Raw genomic sequence first — 18,489 nt, 5'->3', positions numbered from 1 at the left:
GTTGCAGAGATGACATCTATGACTATCCATCAGGGCAAACAAGGATGTTGTTCAAGCTAAAGGAAGCCAGAAGCCAAAATTTAACTGCACAGTAACAATGCACTTTTCTTCATGCAGTCTTGTTTCCTATATATTCAAATTTTCTAACATGCATTAGAATACATAAACTTGTATTCTAATGATTTTACATTTGATTTTATAACATGGTGGGGGCGGGGGGGGGGGGAACCTGAGGAAGTACATGACCAGGGAAAGAGAGTAAGAACTCTTACCACAATGAAAATATACATTCGCACCCAACTATATAATAAGAATATAATCCATTTTAAGTTTTCTAGAAATATACTTCTCAAAGCTTTCCATTCACTTATGGGAAAGATCCCTCTTCTGTGGCAAAGTGGGGGGAAATCAGTCTGCTTCCATAGAAACAGTTCAGCACAACAGGAAAGAGTTTAACTTTGGTCCACACGTCTGTTAGCGTAAGGACAGTCACACTGCCCATCATCAGTTCAAAAACCCAACTTAAAAATATATGCATTTGTTATTTCGTTCTAAAACTGGCATAGGTGTTCTGTTCTCATTTCCTGCCTTTTCGGCTTGGGAATCCACTGTTGATTTGGTCTCTAAAGCCTCAGCATCTTCGTGTGTAGCAGCCTCAGCAGCATCTGCCTGGGTAGGCTCTCTCTCCTCTTGGTTCATGATTTCAGGGGTCACTTGATCCAAGTCTGCTTCTAGAAGCTCAGTTTGTACTTCCACTGGCATCTGATTTACCCGTTCAACATGCAGCTCCTCTACATGGACTTCAGTACCTTCTTCAGTCTGAATTCACCCCACTTCTAGATAACTTACCTGGACCTGCTCTGGAAGCTCACTCATGTGCGACTCGCGCACTTGGCTGTCCTGGAGCAGATCTGGATGGACCTGTTCCACAGTCACTTGTGCTGAGTCCACCTGAACCTGGAGCAGTGGTAACACATGCACCTTCCCAACTTGTTCTATAATAGTCATTGACGTCACAGGTTCAGTTTGCACACGTGTTTCTACTGAAAGAACTTCTTCAGTTACCAGGCGCTCTGAAATATTATGAGTATCACTGAGATGCCTCCTTAATTCATTTCCTTGCATAAACCACAAGTCACACAGAGTACAATGGTTGGGTTTATCTCCAGTGTGTATCACCAGGTGATCTTTGAACTGGTCCCAGCTGTTAAACACACTATTACAGACCTGACATTCATAGAGCTTCTTTCTCCCCTTTTTTGCTCCCACTCCAGTTTGGCATGCAGTCAAGTGACATTTGAGGGTACTATTTCTAGCAAATCGTTCATGACAATTTGGACATTCAAAAGGTTTTTCACCTGTATGTTTTCGAAGATGCTCTTTAAAATGTCCAAAGTGGTCAAACTGCTTCTCACAGTACTGACATATGTGTGTTTTTTTCCCAGTTCTCTGCTTCTTACTGACTCCACCTTCTTCCAGGTGGTGACAACTGAGGTGCTGTTTCCACGCACTCTCCCGAAGATACCTTTTATTGCATATTTCACACTTGAAACTCTCAGTGGAGTGTGATTTCATGTGTTCCTTCTACCTGTTTGCTTGTGGGGTCAGATGCACAGCCGTCTTCATCTTTAATCTGCCCTTTTCTATCGCTTTGGCGGTACTTGCTGGTAATATCTGCCAACAATGCCAGAGTGGAATCATCAGAGGAACCTGTGCTCTGAATGTACTTTATGGACTGCTTGGCAGAAGCCACTTCCTCCAACGTTTCGATGCCTTCATCTTCCACTTCGATTGTGCCTTCAGCAATCTCCACCTCAATTTCAACAGGTTCAGATTCTGCAGATGGCAATGACTCAGTGATAACATTTGAAGTTTCTGCAATCTTTCTTTTTTTTTTGCTTCATTTTTCCCTGTGGTATTTTCCTCTAGTGGAGCTGAGTTTTCTTTGTTTCTTCTATCTCCACCAAAGGTTCCTGAGTAAACTCCTGAAAGAATTTATAGAAGAACTTGCTGCAAGCAGCCAAAACAGCCTTGTGGGCCTTAAAATGGTGTCCATCGACAATCAGGGTGATGTCAGTAAACCGGTCCTGCTCTCGCTGTTCATTCAATCGGTCCAGGATCATTTTATGATGTTCAGGGAACTCCTGAAGGCATTCTATCGTCTCTTCGGCCTCCATGGCCGTCCGGTTGCTTCAGGGAAGGAGGACAGAACAGTTTTAAAAAAAAGAAGAAGAAGAAGTAACTGGGAAATCTGACAGTAACTGGAGAGAGAATTGTTTTCAAGAAGGTTTTTGCTGTTTGTAATTGTAATAAAATGCACATTATATAAAATCTGCCATCTTAATCATTTCTAAGTGAACAGCTCAGTGGCATTAAGTACAGGCACACCTCGTTTTATTGCACTTCACTTTATTGCACTTTGTAGATACTGAATTTTTTACAAATTGAAGATTTGTGGCAACCTTGTGTGTCCGACAAGTCTATCCATACCATTTTCCCAACAGCATTTGCTTACTTTATGTCTCTGTGTCACATTTGGATAATTCTTGAAATACTTAGGGAATTCCCTGGCAGTCCAGTGGTTAGGACTCCATGCTTTCACTGCCAAGGGCCTGGGTTCAAACCCTGGTTGGGGAACTAAGATCCCACAAGCCACGCAGTGCAGCTAAAAATATAAAATAAAATTCTTTAAATATTTCAAACATTTTCATTATTATTATGTTTGTAATGGTGAAATGTGATTAGTGATTTTTGATGTTACTATTGTAGTTCCTAGGGGGCATCACAAGCCATGCCTGTATAGATGGCAAACTTAAGGCTGCGTGTGTTCTGACTGCTCCATTGACCAGATATCCTCCCCTGTCTCTCTCCCTCTCCCTGGGCCTCCCTATTCCTTAAGACACAATGATATTGAAATCATGCCAGTTAATAACCCTACGATGGCCTCTAAGTCTTCAAGCGAAAGGAAGAGTCACACGTCTCTTGATGCTCCATGCTGAGTCCCTCAGTCATGTGTGACTCTTTTGTGACCCCATGGACTATAGCCCACCAGGCTCCTCTGTCCATGGGATTTTCCAGGCAAGAATATTGGAATAGGTTGCCATTTCCTCCTCCAGGGGATCTTTCTGACACAGGGATCGAACTGTCATCTCCAGCATCTCCTGCATTGGCAGGGAAGCCCCACACTTCTGTTATAAAACACAACCTAGAAATGATGAAGCTTAGTGAAGAAGTCATGTCAAATGCTGAGACAGGCAGGTAGGCCTCCTGCGCCAAACAGTTAGCCAAGTTGTGAATGCAAAGGAACATACTTAAAGGAAATGAAAAGTGCTACTCTAATGAATACATGAATGAGCAGAAAGTGAAACAGCTTTATTGCTGAAATAGAGAAAGTTTTGGTGGTCTACATAGAAGATCAAACCAGCCACAACATTCCCTTAAGCCAAAGCCTAACCCAGATCATGGCCCCAACTCTCATCAATTCTAGGAAGACTGAGAGAGGTGAGGAAGCTGCAGAAAAAAAGTTTAAGGCAGCAGAGCCTGGTCCAGGAAATTGAAGGAAAGAAGCCATTGTTATACCATGTTCAAGCTGAAGCTGCAAGTTACCCAGAGGATCTAACTAAGATAATAAATGAAGATGGCTACACTAGACAACAGATTATCAGCACAGATGAAAAAACCTTCTGTTGAAAGAAGGGGCTTCCCTGATGGCTCAATCGGTAAAGAATGTGCCTGAATGCAGGAGACACAGGAGACGAAGGTTCAATCCCTGAGTAGGGAAGATTCCTTGGAGGAGGAAATGGCAGCCCATTCCAGTATTCTTGCCTGGAAAATCCCATGGACAGAGGAGCCTAGTGGGCTATAATCCATGGGATTACAAGAGTCAGACACGAGTTGAGCATGTGAAGGATGGATGGATGGATGGACTGAAAGAAGATGCCATCTAGGACTTTCATAGCTAGAGAGGAAAAGTCAGTGACTGACTTCAAAGCTTCAAAGGAGAGGCTGACTTTCTTGTTAGGGACTAACATAACTGATGACTTTAGGTTAAAGTCAGTGAGAATTATGCTAAATCTACTCTGTGTTTTATAAATAGATCAACAAAGCTTGGAGACAGCACATCTGTTCAAAACATTGTTTACTAAATATTTTATGCCCAATGTTGAGGTCTCTTGCTCAGAAACAAAGATTCTTTTCAAATATTACTGCTCATTGAAAATGCACCTGGTCACCCACCAGGTGATGGGTGCCCTGATGAAAATTAATGTCTTTGTGACTGCTAACAGAATACCCATTCTGTGGCCCGCTGATCAAGGAGTAATTTCAACTTTTAAGTCTTATTATTTAAGAAATATATTATGTGAGGCTCTAGCTGCCATAGATAAGTCCACTGATGGATATGGACAAAATAAGCTAAGAAGCCATCTGGAAAGGGTTCACCATTCTAGAGGCTGTTAAGACCCCTCATGATTCACAAGACGAGGTCAAGATATCAACATTAACAGGAATTTGGAAGAAGTTGATTCCAGTGCTCATGGATGACTTTGAGGGATCTGAGGCTTCTATGGAGGAATAACTGCAGATATGGTAGAACTAACAGAAGAACTAGAATTAGAAGTATAGCCTGAAGATGTGAGTGAATTTCTGCAATCTCATGATGAAACCTGAATGAAGACTTGTTTCTTAAGGATGAGCCAAATAAGTGGTCTTTTGAGATGGAATATACTCCTGGTGAAGATGATATGAAGAATACTGAAATGACAAAAAAAGGGCTTAGAATCTTACATATCCATAGTTGATAGAGCAGCTGTAGGGTCTGATAGGAATGACTCAAATTTTTAAAGAATTTCTACTGTGGTTAAAATGCTATCAAACAGTTTCATATGCTAGAGAGAAATTGACCATGAAAGGAAGAGTCAATCAGTGCAGCAAACCCCATTGTCATCTTCTTTTTCTAAATTGCCACAGTCACCCCAACCTTAGGCAACCACCATACAGATCAGTCAACAGCCATCAACATCAAAGCAAAACCTTCCATCAGCAAAAAGATTACAACTCACTAAAGGCTTGAATTTTGAGCAATAAGGTATTTTAAAAAAATATTTATTTGTCTGTGCTGCATCTTAGTTGTGGTACATGGGATCTTCCATCTTCACTGGGCACATGGGATCTTTAGTTGCAACATGTGGAATCTAGTTTCCTGACCAGAGATCGAACCTGGTATTCGAGGGAACAAATTGGGAGTGCAGAGTCTTAGCCACTAGGCCACAAGGGAAGTCCCAGCAATAAAGTATTTTTTAATTAAGCTGTGTACATCGTTTTTTTTAGGCATAATGCTATTGTCCACTTAATAAACTACAGTATAGTTCGAACACAACTTTTGTATACACTGGGAAACCAAAAAATTCATGTGACTCATTTTATCTTGGTGGTCTGGAATCAAATCTGCTGTCTCCAAGGTATGCCTGCCCCTTCACCTTGCTGGGCAACCATCACCTCCATCCATCTCCCTAACTCTTTTCATCTTACAAAACTGAAAATTCTGTACCCAGGAAGGAAGATCCCCTGGAGTAGGAAATGGCCATCCACTCCAGTATTTCTTGCCTGAAAAATTCAATGGACAGAGGAGCCTAGTGGGCTACAGTCCATGGGGTTGCAAAAAGCTGGACACAACTGAGTACACATACACACACGTACCCAGTAAACATTAACTTCCCATATGCCTCTCCCTCTAGCTGCTGGCAACCATCGTCATACTTTCAGTCCCTATGAATTGGACTATGCTATGTATCTCATGGGCTTCCCCGGTGGCTCAGCGGTAAATAATCTGCCTGGAATGCAGGAGCTGCATGAGACTTGGGTTCGATCCCTGGGTGGGGAAGATCCCCTGGAGGAGGGAACTGAAACCCACTCCAGTATTCTCATCTGGAGAATCCCCATAGACAGAAGAGCCTGGCAGGCTACAGCCCATAGGGTCACAAAGAGTCTGACATGACTGAAGCGACTTAAACACACAAACAGAGGTATCTACGTATGGAAATAAGTGGAATCCTACGTATGGTATTTGTCTTTTTGTGACAGACTTCTTTCGCTTTCTGCAAGGTCCATCCATGTTGTAGCATGTGTCAGAATTTCTTTCCTTTTTAATGCTAAATAATACTCCATCATATCTCATCCACCTGTGGACACTTGGTCTGCTGCCACCTTTTGGCTATTATGAATAATGCTGCAATGAACACTGGCATATGAGTATGTGTGTCTCTGTTTTCAATTCTTTCGGATATATAACCAGAATTGGAATTACTGGATCACATGGCAATTTCATGTTGCTGGATTTTTTTTTTTTTTTTGAGAAACTGCCATACTGTATTTCCTAGCACCGTACCATTTTAAGTTCCCACTAGCAATGCAAAAGGGTTCCAATTTCTCCACATCCTCCCCTATACTGGCTCTCTTCCTTCCTTTCTTCTTTCTTTCTCCTTCCCTTCTTTCTTTCTTCTTCCCTTCTTTCCTCCCTTTCTTTTTTCTTTCTTCATTCTTTCCTTCCTTTCTTTCCTTCTTTTTAAATTTTCCCTTCTATTGGGTATAGGGGAGTAAGTTGTTTTTTAAGTAGGAGGATCACTGGTATGTTTGTATGTAGTCAAGAAAGATTCAGGAGACCAGGAAGCTAATGCTAAAGGAGGGAGAGGGGAGAGATGCTGGAGCAATGTCTCTGAGTTGGGAGAGATGCTGAGATCCAAAGCAGAGAGGAGGATGCCATTAACCAGCAGCCTGGGAATTTATAGTCACAGGGGAGAAGGCTGAGACTTTGGGCAGGTAGGAGGCTCAATGTGGTGGGAGAGCCTGAGGATGCTCTCTTGTGTTTATTTTATCCCCTTACTGAAATGGGCAGCCAGGTAACCAACTGATGGTAATGATTGGGTGAGGTCACAGGTTTGAGAAGAGAAGACAGGGTGTGAAATAGTCTATCTAATAAAAGTGTGTGAATGGTGGTTGGGAGACTGCATAATGACTCTCACAAAGTCGTCGACATCTGAATCCCTGAAATCTGTGAATTACCTGGCAGGATCTTGAGATGGGGAGATTATGCTGAATCATCCCTATGGGCCCAATGTAATCACCTGTGGGAGGCAGAAGGAGATATGACTACAGAAGGTACTACACTACTGGCTTTGAAAATGGAGGAAGGAGCCACAACCCAAGGAATGAAGGTGCCTCTAGAAGGTGAAGGCAAAGAAATGAATTCTCCCCTCATGCCTCCAGAAACAGATTCTGCCTTAGAGCCTAGCCTTCCGAGCAACCCCTTGATTTTAGACTTTATGAGAATGAATTTATGTTGTTTAAAGCCACTAATTCCATTGTTCAGTTGCTCAGTCGTGTCCAACTCTTTGAGACCCCATGGACTGCAATATGCCAGGCTTTCCTGTTCTTCACTATGTCCCAAAGTCTACCCAAACTTGTGTCCAATGAGTCAGTAATGCCATCCAACTATCTCATCCTCTGTCATCCCCTTCTCCTTCCCTCAATCTTTACTAGCATCAGGGTCTTTACAAATGAGTTGGCTCTTTGCATTAGGAGGCCAAAGTATTGGAGTTTCAGCTTCATTATCAGTCCTTCCATTGAATGTTCAGGATTAATTTCCTTTAGGACTGACTGGTTTGATCTCCTCAAAGTCCAAGGGACTCTTGAGTCTTCTCCAGCACCACAGTTCAAAAGCAACACCTGGTTGGGGAACTACCACCACCATCCATCTCCCTAACTCTTTTCATCTTACAAAACTGAGAATTCTGTACCCAGGAAGGAAGATTCCCTGGGGTAGGAAATGCCACCCTACTCCAGTATTTCTTGCCTGGTCTCAGTAATTAATGCTCCTAAAAGAACAAAGGAATGCAGAAACAAACAGTCAGCAGGAGAAATGGCAATGGCAAAGATACTGCACCAGTTTTAAAGACCCCCAGTTCTGTTTCAGTGGCAAAGATTATCCAGAAGAGCTCAACCACCAGATCAACAGGGACCTGAGTGATGATGATGTTGACCATTTTCTGACACTCGTGACTTCAGTCAGCTAAAGCTTGGACTCTGCCTACTGCCCAATATGCATGTACTTTTACCTTAAAACTTCCCCAATTTTGCTGTACAGGGAGACATTGCTCTGGGACAGATCCTTGTTGCTCTCCTTACTTACTGCAAGCTGTCATAAATCCTTCCTTCACCTGATCTTTGGCTTGGTTGTGTCTTTTGGCTGGATGGGTGTCAAGAGCTAAGAGGCAAACCCCGTTTTTGGGTAACAAGGTTGCATACAAAGGACTAAATGATTGACCACAGTGCTTTTGCCGAATAAGACAGGAGGGGATGAGGGGTGGTGGGACTAACGGAGGGCAGGTTCCAGTGAGGGAAAAAGACAGAGAACAGTGGTGGGGGTGGGGGTGAAGGCAAGGGAGAGTGGGATGCTTGAAATTGGGATTGTGGCTGTGGCTATCCATAATGACAAGGTCTGGGGCAGGGTTAGCAAACCACAAACCACAGGCCAAATAGTATAAGGTTTTATTGGAATATAGTCATGCTTGTGATATAATAAGAAATATATTTGGTCTTTGTCTGATTCCTGGCACAGAGCTCCTAAAGCCCTTGGAATTTCTTGAATGGTAGAAGGATCTTTATTTACTCATAAGGAGCCTCCCCTCACCTTTTAAAAGAGTATTTATTCATTTATTTTTATTTTTTGGCTGCACAGCTTGTGGGATCTCTATTATCTTATCAGGTGTTGAATCTGAACCTTCTGCTTTGGAAGCAGGGAATCTTACAGATAAATTTGTTTTTAATAAAGGAGTTAATTTTCTTTCAATCCTATATTAAACAATAACAATTAAAAGCTTCATTTTTGAAAGTAAAATATTTACATATGAACAAGTAACTGTGCAAAATTTACATGAAAAAATGGAAAGACAGGGATTTCCTAAAAGACAAAATAAAAGGTGTAACAGTTTTGGGTGTCGATAAAAAATACTGATCAGCATTCAGTTCACACGCGCGAATAAAGTCTAACATGAGAATTCACACAGAGAAAGCCAAAGTATTTACAGTCATAAAAGTACTATCAATCGACAATTTAATACAATAACCTCTGAAAATATAAAGAACCAATTAGTATATTTGTAATAAAAAAATAGGTACAAAGAAGGGGCTTTTGCTCTGGACGTCTGTAAAGTGGGCCCACAGCTTGCATACAGTCTGTTAGCAAAATAATTATAGTTACATAGCCATCTTCATGTTATGTGCCAAAAATTATGTACAATTACTGACAAAATACACCAACCATTTTTCAACACTTGATTCACACTGAGAAACAGTCTTTTGATGATTCTTCTCAACTTTGATTTTATTTCATCTAAGTTTTCACTTTTAGCTAAAAAAACACAGTGCAAGTAAAATAGATTTATGCTGAAAAGGTTTTCATTTCTTTAACTTTACAGCTTTACAAACAATAGCAAATAAAATGCATTTGTACAGATGCTGACCACACATTCAGAAGGAGCCGCGTCACCGGGCCCCACGAAGCAGAGAGGGACGAGCCCCGAGGCACAGGCGGCCGGTGGGCTGCCTGCTCCTCGAGGATCCTGAACGGAGCGGTGGGGGAGGGAGGGAGATAAATAGTCTAAAAAATAAGTTTGCTTTGCCAACTAATACAAAAATAAAATAAGTGAAATGAGGTCACTGGCTGTAGACACACACCTACGCAGTAAGCTGGGTTGAACTAAACCAAATGCACAAACGATGTAGAAACCGCTATGAGGTGACAAGAGGGCAGCTAGTTATTTGCTAAATGATTCCATCAGTTTGTATATATGGCTTATTTGGCAAGAAGGCCACTCAATCAAAGATGAGTTAGGATTTAATTGTCCTGTAAGAGTACCCGCAGGCCTCTGTGTTCTCTGTTACAGAAATAGGGAAGAAACACAGCATCACGGAGTTGCACCCAGACGTGGTGAGTTATGTGTCACATGCCACCCAGCAGAGGCTGCAGAACCTGGTGGAGAAGATATATCGGAGACGGCCCAGCAGAAGAACTTCTCTTACAAGGCTGATGACAGATACGAACAGGCAAGTGATGTCCGGGCTCAGCTCAAATTTTTTGAACAGCTTGATCAAATTGAAAAACAGAGAAAAGATGAACAGGAAAGAGAGATCTTGATGCGGGCAGCAAAATCTCGATCCAGACAAGAAGATCCAGAACAGTTAAGGTTGAAACAGAAGGCAAAGGAGATACAGCAACAAGAACTGGCACAGATGAGGCAGCGAGATGCCAACCTCACAGCACTAGCCGCCAGCGGGCCCCGGAAAAAGAGGAAAGTGGACTCCCCGGGACCGGGATCGGGACCAGAGGGCTCGGGCCCAGGCTCGGCGGTCCCAGGCAGTTCCGGCGTCGGAACCCCCAGACAGTTCACGCGGCAAAGGATCACGCGGGTCAACCTCAGGGACCTCATATTTTGTTTAGAAAATGAACGTGAGACAAGCCATTCACTGTTGCTGTACAAAGCATTCCTTAAGTAGCACGGACGCGGCCTCTTAGCAGAGACGCCTGGGGACTTTTTATAAATTTGCAGATTACGCCTTTTTGTAACGAGCAAATGGGATATTGTTTAAAAAAACAGCCACCTCTTTACAATGGAACAGTTTTATATTCCTGTTTCTAAGTCAACTCTTCAGCACGGAGGAAGCAGAGAATCTTAACCACTGAATCCCCAGGGAAGTCCTGAGAAATGGAATACTTCCTGCCATATCAGTAAACAAGGATGTCACAATCATCAGCAATTCCAGCCCTCCAGGTGTGAATTCCTGAGCCCTAAGGGCCCCCAGGAAGGAGGAGAATACCTGCGGGATCTGGCAGCCACTAGGCTGCAGCCACTCCCTTTGGTGAGCCCTGAGGAACTCAGGATGTGAAAAATGCAGAATATTGACCCCAGATAGCTGAGATGCATATGAAAGGAATGATTTCAGCGAGCCCAGACTCTTATCTTTCCTTACCTAGAAAATCACTAAATTCCTTAACTTGGGATATCTGGTTTTCTTTAATTAACATTAATTGTTTGATGTTCAGACTACCTGCTCCTTATTGCAAAACTTCTGTATAACCTGGCTCCTCCCCTCATTTCCTCAGAGAAATTTGTTCAGTGTTACTTGAGATGCTGCCTCTAGGGTTTAAGTCCTAAAAATTTTTGCCAAATAAAACATAACTCTCAACTTCTAGGTTGTGACTATTTTTTAAGCCAACAGTCCCAAGGATCTCCTTTGGAGCACACCCGAGTTTATGCTAATGAGGTGACTCACAGTGGGGTCCCTAGACAGCCTCAGGTTGGGGCTTTCACCAGAAAGACCAAGTGACCAGAGGAATTTTCAGCCCCACCCACTGACCTCTGGAAATGAAGAGAGGTCTGTAGATTAAGCTCCATAAAACCTCTTGAAAAATGAGATTTGATAAGCTTCCAATTTGGTACCCAGGCAGGAGGGCGATGGATCCCCAGTTCCAAAGTGACAAAATCTCCTGGGTCAGGACCCTTTGGACCTTACCCATTTACCTCTTCATCTGGTTGTGCATCTGTATCCTTTATAATTGTTTTGCCCGATGTCCGAATCCCCGAGCGGAAAGAGAGAAGGCTTCCAAGACAATGCAACTCGCAAAAAAAGGGAAGTTTTTTACTGACTCGAGCCAGGGCTCCTGCCGCATCCAACGCAGTGGTGCAGGGTCAGAGAGCCCCGAGCCCCAGCTGTTACATAAATTTATAGGGTGAACATAAGCAGTTGGTAGCTGGCTTAAGCGGATTGGTTACATGTTTGCAAAGCAATTCTATTGGTACAAACTTTCGCGGGCTTTTGTTCAAACTTAGGCATTCGCGGGCTTTTCCGCTTTCCCTCCTGTTCCCTTTGTTCCCTTTTGGGCGCCTGTTGATTGGCTGGCTCCAGGCGGCCTGATGGGGGCGGAGAATCCCACCATTTCAGGGGAAACTGAAACCCAGGTCCGGGCCACCTGCCAGCCCCGGCAGCCCCACATTCCCCCCTGTCTTTGTTTCTATGGAAGGCCCAATCATGGCTCTTCTATATCATCTGGGGAGACAGTCGAATATTGAGATCTGAGTAACATTAGGTGGATGGACAGGGAGTGTGTTTTCCCTAACAACTCCCCCTTGAGAGATTTCATACTCAAGATGCTTTTTGGGAATTGGGGCGGAGGTCTCTTTCTTCTGTAACTTCTTCTTGCTGTGCCTGGGCGTAGGCCTGCCTAGCAGAGCAGAAGTCTCTCTATACCTGACCTAAGTTGGGGTGTTTTATATCTGAAACCAGCTTTGTAATAACAGCAACTTAGTTTGAAACTGTCGGCACCTTTCAGAGGTAAAATAGACAGGGGCCAAACAGGAGACCTAACAGGATGGTCATCACTGGTCCCCAGAAACAGGAGGCACCACTGGGATGATTGGCTGGTGGTCAAGCAACAGAGCTGTGTTCTAGGAATCTTATGTTTAGTCTGAAGTTACCATCTTCCACCTGGGTGGGGTCTCCAGTTCTGTAGAAGAACTCAAAAGACATTGTTATGCATATTTCTTTGAGTAGGATCCAGGACCCGTCTCAAGGCTGTACCACCATTTGATTATTTCTCCTCTGTTTCTGTATTTTATTCCTTCTCTGATTGGCAATTGTTTGAATCTACCCTTTGGAACTCAGGGAAGGTCAAGGAGGCTGAATAAAGCCTATATTTTACAGTACAGCAGATCTGTACTCCAGAGTCGCCACCCCGCAGAGTCCTGTTCAGTTTTAATTTAGGGAAGAGGGCAACTATGACTGTGATAACTTTTTGTCAAAATGGGGCATAGGACCGCCTCAGCTTGGAGAAGAGACACTGAATTGGAAGTATTCCTGAGGTCCAAGTCTTAGATCTGAGCCTTGTATGATTAAAATCTCAATCTCTTGGTCTGCCATTTTGTTGTAACATACCCAGTTAGTAGTAGCTGGAAAAGGGATAACTGGAGTTTTAATAGACAAAGTAACTCTTTTTCTTTTAGAATAGGCCTGAAACCCAGTCTGGACCTGGCACTCCAGGGAGACTTGTAGCCAGGTGGCCAGTTGCCTAGTTTTATAAAAAGTAAGGTAGAAGTTACTAGCTTCCAGCAGACATTGTTTTGAGAATGGTGGCATCTAAGTCTAACACAACTCAGAAAACTCAAGTGTTTAGCAATACAATGTCTAATCTGAAATTACACCCATAGTAACACCTGGTTATTTCCCAGGATGTCTGAACCATAGCTGAGTACTCTATTTTGACTTTTAATTGTAAAATTTTTCTTTAATAGCCAAAGCAGATGGCACCATTAATGATGTCAGTGTTTCTCTAGGTATGAGAAGATGCAAGAATTGGGACTTATAAAATCTCCTGAAAAGATCTAACTATCTGAAGGCCTGTTCTGCCAGTTTTTTCCCCAGAGCACGGAACACCTCATTCTTGATCTTCACCCTGAGCTCCTTTCAGGGCCATTGAAAGTCAGCAGTTCAGTGGCCATGATATAATCGCTGTAGATGTAGATGGCAAGTGTTAACCTTCAGTTGGCAGAGCCCCCCTTTGCTCACAAACTTGACCACGACTTTGAGGGGGGCATTTCATGACCATTTTATCTCATGGTGCTGAGAATGTCCATTCTCAGATTTGGCAAAGATTTTGTCGACCGGCCTCTCAATGTGCTGTTACTGGACTAGGCCATAAAACAGTATCTAAAATTCTCTGGACCACCTGTCTTACTAGCCTCTTGGTCCAGGAAAACATTCCCTCTTGTTGCTTTTTCTCATATCTAGAGTTACACTGTCATCATGATCAATATCATAGGGAACTATATATTATTTTATCAGAGGCCTCAGTCACACATTTGGCACTGTAAGAAATAGCAATTTTGTAAAACATGTGAAATACAAAGAACATAGCCAGCAGTATTAGTAAAGTCACAAGTAAGACCTAAGAACTTCCATTAGATGTAGCCCAGTATATCCCAGGTTGTCTGACTTAGTCTACTCTGTACGAATCTTTATCTTTCGGGGAAATTATACATTGGCACCACCATCTATAAGGCACACAGCCCAGTTTTCTAGTGTTACTAGACTGATTATCTTTAGTATGATTTAATTGTTTTTAACACAGAGAAGACTTTAAACCTAAATTACCATAGCCTGGTGTTATCTATATAAATCTATCTCATAATTGTGGGAGATTTATTTTTCTTTTGCTAAAACTTTTCTTGTTGCTCTGATTGAGCTTGAGGAATAGAAAAAGGCTCAAATTTATAGCCAGAGTCAGAGTAGGCATTATTAATTGGCCCAGTGAGGGGATCCCATCTGGTAGTATCATAGTGACCTGAATATGACTATTTTTTTTTTTAAGTAAATTTCCTCAGGGCCAACCAGTTAGAGTCTTGTAGTAGAGAAATTTACCAAGGTAACCCAGAACTAGATGCAGGTAATTGGCCACAAAACCAACAATAGCATTGATTTCTAAAACTGGCATAGAATCAGGCCTATGTTAGAAAAGCATTTGATTTATATACAAAGGTCTAAGAAGACAAGAGAACACTATAAACGATCATACGAATCAGGTCCAGCATCTTGAACAAGCTGTCTACCTCTGATGTCATTGTCTTTTCATCCTGGTGTACTGTAGTTTTTCTTGTTTGAGCATCATTTTAAGGTGAGATCAGGTCAGCTGTCTTCTCTATAGACCAATCCAGTGTAGGGGCCTTTGGAAGTGGGAATTAATCTAAAAGTTAATTTCCGTTCAGTTTTATTGTGCATGAGCTAGTTAAGAGTACCTAATAAAAAGTCCTTCCATCCAGGTTGGAGACAGTCCCTTAAATTGTGTCTTTTTCCAGTCCTGGTTGCAGGTCATGAGGCATCTGATCTTCATCCAAAGATAGATTACTGAGATAAGCTTCAGAAATAAACTTTTACATTAATATCACATAAAAGAATTGATCATAGACTTTTTATTTTGCTGAAACACTTATAGGATCTCCAACTGAAATTTTAATATAAAACAGGGCTGGGAAACTGACACCAAAGGCTTATCACAGATTTTGCCTAACAAATCTAGGTGAACTCTTTTCTTTTAAGGTCTCAAAAATTCCTTGAGATTTTTGTACCTGTTAGTGAGATAACCTTTTTAGCTCATTTGATAAACTTACTGGAAACTTAAGAGTTTTAAATTTCTAGAGGAGTCAGATAGAGAGAAAATATAATTGTTTTGTTTATAACGTGTAATTTCACCAAATTATTTTTATAATTAGTTTAAGAGGAAGGTTTTCTCTACTCCTGGAAAACACACAATTTAAACCTGTAATTTCTCAGATAGAAACCATAAAAGTTATAAGCATATTCGCTGGTTCATTCAGTCCTTTGTTAACTTTTGTGACGTCATCAGGTTTTTCATTAGAATACCAAGACATATCAAAATGTTAAGAACTCCATATAATTTCTAGGATATCTGTATTAGTAATTTTTCATACATTATAACATGAGCAGATGTATTACTCATTTGATAATCTTTTTCATGTAATTTAACCAACCAAATAAACAGTTTAATATCTCTCTTTGGGATGTTTCAGGGGCCCTCTGAAACACCCCAAAGTTAGCTAGATGTCAAAGGAACTTTAAAAGAATTCGATTCAGGAAGTTTTATCGAAAAGATCAATTAAAAGCTTTAGAACATTTGGTCAGATTCAGTCAATGTTGATGGGTGTATCATTTAGCTTGTAGGTATGTCACAATGGGCGCAAATACCAAGGCTCAAGGTCGAGTGAAAGTCAGCTCCGCCATCTTGGACCTAATTGGCTCTAACCAGTTTTCTTACGATGTGTCATTCCTAACAAAATCCATTTATCTAACTAATTGTAATCCAATTTTAGAAAATCTTGATCATGCATAACTCTTTTTAGTATTTTTTCATACTTTTGTTTTCTTAAAACATTTTAGGATGGCATCAAACATTATTCATTTATAGTCCCAAATCTCTTTAGTTTTTCTGTAAAAGGAAATCAGTGTTTAGTAGTAAATGTTTCAAAATCTTATTTCATTTGGAAATGACCTAATTATTTAATAGACTTCCAATACTTAGTTTAGCACAACCCTTAGAAATTCAAGTTACACTAATCTGGAGAGACTATTTTAAACAGATATTCTTAAAGAATAATTATTCTTAATAGAGTTTATATACAAACTCATACCTCATTTACATTTTTTAGAAGTTTTTTTTAACTCGAGGTAATTTCCTTGTTGACAAACCTGTAACAGGCATAATATTTAACTTATATTAAACCTAGGCACAATGAAAACATTTCACTTGATGTTAATTACTCTAAGACATGTCTATATTAGATAGGTCAACAAACAAACATTAATATCAGGTATTTAATACTGAATATTTCCCAGTTCACCTAAACCTGGAATTTATTGTTTAATTTAGAATTATTTGATTTGTAAGCGCTTACCCTTTCTTAAGCCAATTAAATAGAGCTCATTTACAAATTAACCTAAAAATATTTTCTAGAGATAAAGACATACCAAAACATATTTAGACAGACACAGTGCAAGATCTATCTTCATTTTCTAATTTTGGTCATGAATTAGATATTACAATATAAAATTTAAATAAATAACATTTTTAAAGGCTTCTTTTTTTTCCTTTTCTTCTCAGTCTCAGGAGTTAAAGATGGTCTAGATGAGTATTCTTGAGAGCCCTGGTCTCAAGGCACAGGGAAAGAAAACAAGTTTTAACAAAACGGCGGCAAGTCTAAATGGTGGCCAGACAAAGCAAAATAGCCATCACAAATCACAACACAGAACAGAGTTAAAACACATATAAACCTGGCAGTCTTCATCAGACACTCCCTTAAATACAAGAATATAGTCTCTCAGAAAACCTTCTATAGAGACACAAAACCTCAGATGTCTTCAAAGATTTCAAAATGAGTAAAGGAAGCCAGGTTGAAAGAAGAAGGAGGAGGAGGACCAAAGACAATGCCGGCATACACAAACACGGAGAGCCGAAGACAAACACATGGACAGACAAACTTCGGCCGATAACACAGCGCTGGGTCTTCGGGCCCCCTGTATTCTCTTGCCTCCCGGTAGCAGGTTCACCTTACCGAATGACGTCCACTGTTCACCAGACTTGGGGTGGGGAGAGGAACTTTCCTTCCCGCAGAATCGGCTGACTTCCAGCGCGTCCGCTGGCCTCGGCCTTACGCCGGCTGGAACGTTTAATCCGTTCCCCCCTTTATAGAAAGCTTTCTTCTGTGCCGGATACCTTCCTGCTTCCCAGCAGGGCCTCAGATTTACACTGGACTTTCCTGCCTGAGCACCGGTGTTATTATTTATCCTTCCCCTCTGTCCTGTGTTCTCTTCTCCCGGTCAAGGGATCCCGGACGAGCCCCCAAATGTTTTGCCCGATGTCTGAATCCCCGAGCGGAAAGAGAGAAGGCTTCCAAGACAATGCAACTCACAAAGAAAGGGAAGTTTTTTACTGACTCGAGCCAGGGCTCCTGCCGCATCCAACGCAGTGGTGCAGGGTCAGAAAGCCCCGAGCCCCAGCTGTTACATAAATTTATAGGGTGAACATAAGCAGTTGATAGCTGGCTTAAGCGGATTGGTTACATGTTTGCAAAGCAATTCTATTGGTACAAACTTTCGCGGGCTTTTGTTCAAACTTAGGCGTTTGCGGGCTTTTCCGCTTTCCCTCATGTTCCCTCTGTTCCCTTTTGGGCGTCTGTTGATTGGCTGACTCCAGGCGGCCCGATGGGGGGAGGGAATCCCACCATTTCAGGGGAAACTGAAACCCAGGTCCGGCCCACCTGCCAGCCCTGGCAGCCCCACAATAATAAGCTGGGAAACATAAGAAAAGTGATCCCTGAGCTTTGTGAGCTATGCTAACAAATGATTTAACCCAAAGAGGAAGCTGAGGAAACCTCTGACTTAGAGCCAATAGACAGAAGCACAGGTGACTATCTGGACTTGAGATTGGCATTTGAAGTAGGGGCATCTAAGGGGACTGAGCCCTTAACCTTGTGGGGTCTGACAGTGTCAGAGTTGAGCTCAGTTTGTAGAATCCCTCATTGATCCACTAAGAACTGGGGAGCTGCTTGGTGGTGTGGAAATGCTATAGGGAAGAACTGATTCCGTGTTGGATCTGTTTCTTTCACTTTAACCTTTGCTTCTGGTTGCTTTTGTTCACTCTAAGGATAATATTTATACATAATGGCCTACTTCAGGGAAACCTGACCCTCTGCCTATATATGAAAATAACCACCTTTGTTCAGGACCCTGTCCACCTGTTGATGGCTACAGGAAGGAAGAGATTAACACATTCTTTCCCTAGGGCTGGCCATTCCAGGAGATATTTGCAAGATTGCAAGATTAATGGCCTTTTTACTTTATTTCCTCACCTCCCCACCCCCATCTCTA

General features: G+C 41.8%; 1 pseudogene; it reads right to left on the bottom strand.

Moving 5' to 3' along the window:
• Positions 1 to 522: 522 nt before the first annotated feature.
• Positions 523 to 2,188, bottom strand: LOC110141842 (zinc finger protein 131 pseudogene; annotated as a pseudogene).
• Positions 2,189 to 18,489: the final 16,301 nt, after the last annotated feature.

This window comes from Odocoileus virginianus, chromosome 11 (genome assembly GCF_023699985.2).
Source record: "Odocoileus virginianus isolate 20LAN1187 ecotype Illinois chromosome 11, Ovbor_1.2, whole genome shotgun sequence".
NCBI lineage: Eukaryota > Metazoa > Chordata > Mammalia > Artiodactyla > Cervidae > Odocoileus > Odocoileus virginianus.
The sequence above is the reverse complement of the archived record's forward strand: the minus strand, read 5'-3'. Positions and strand labels throughout refer to the sequence as shown.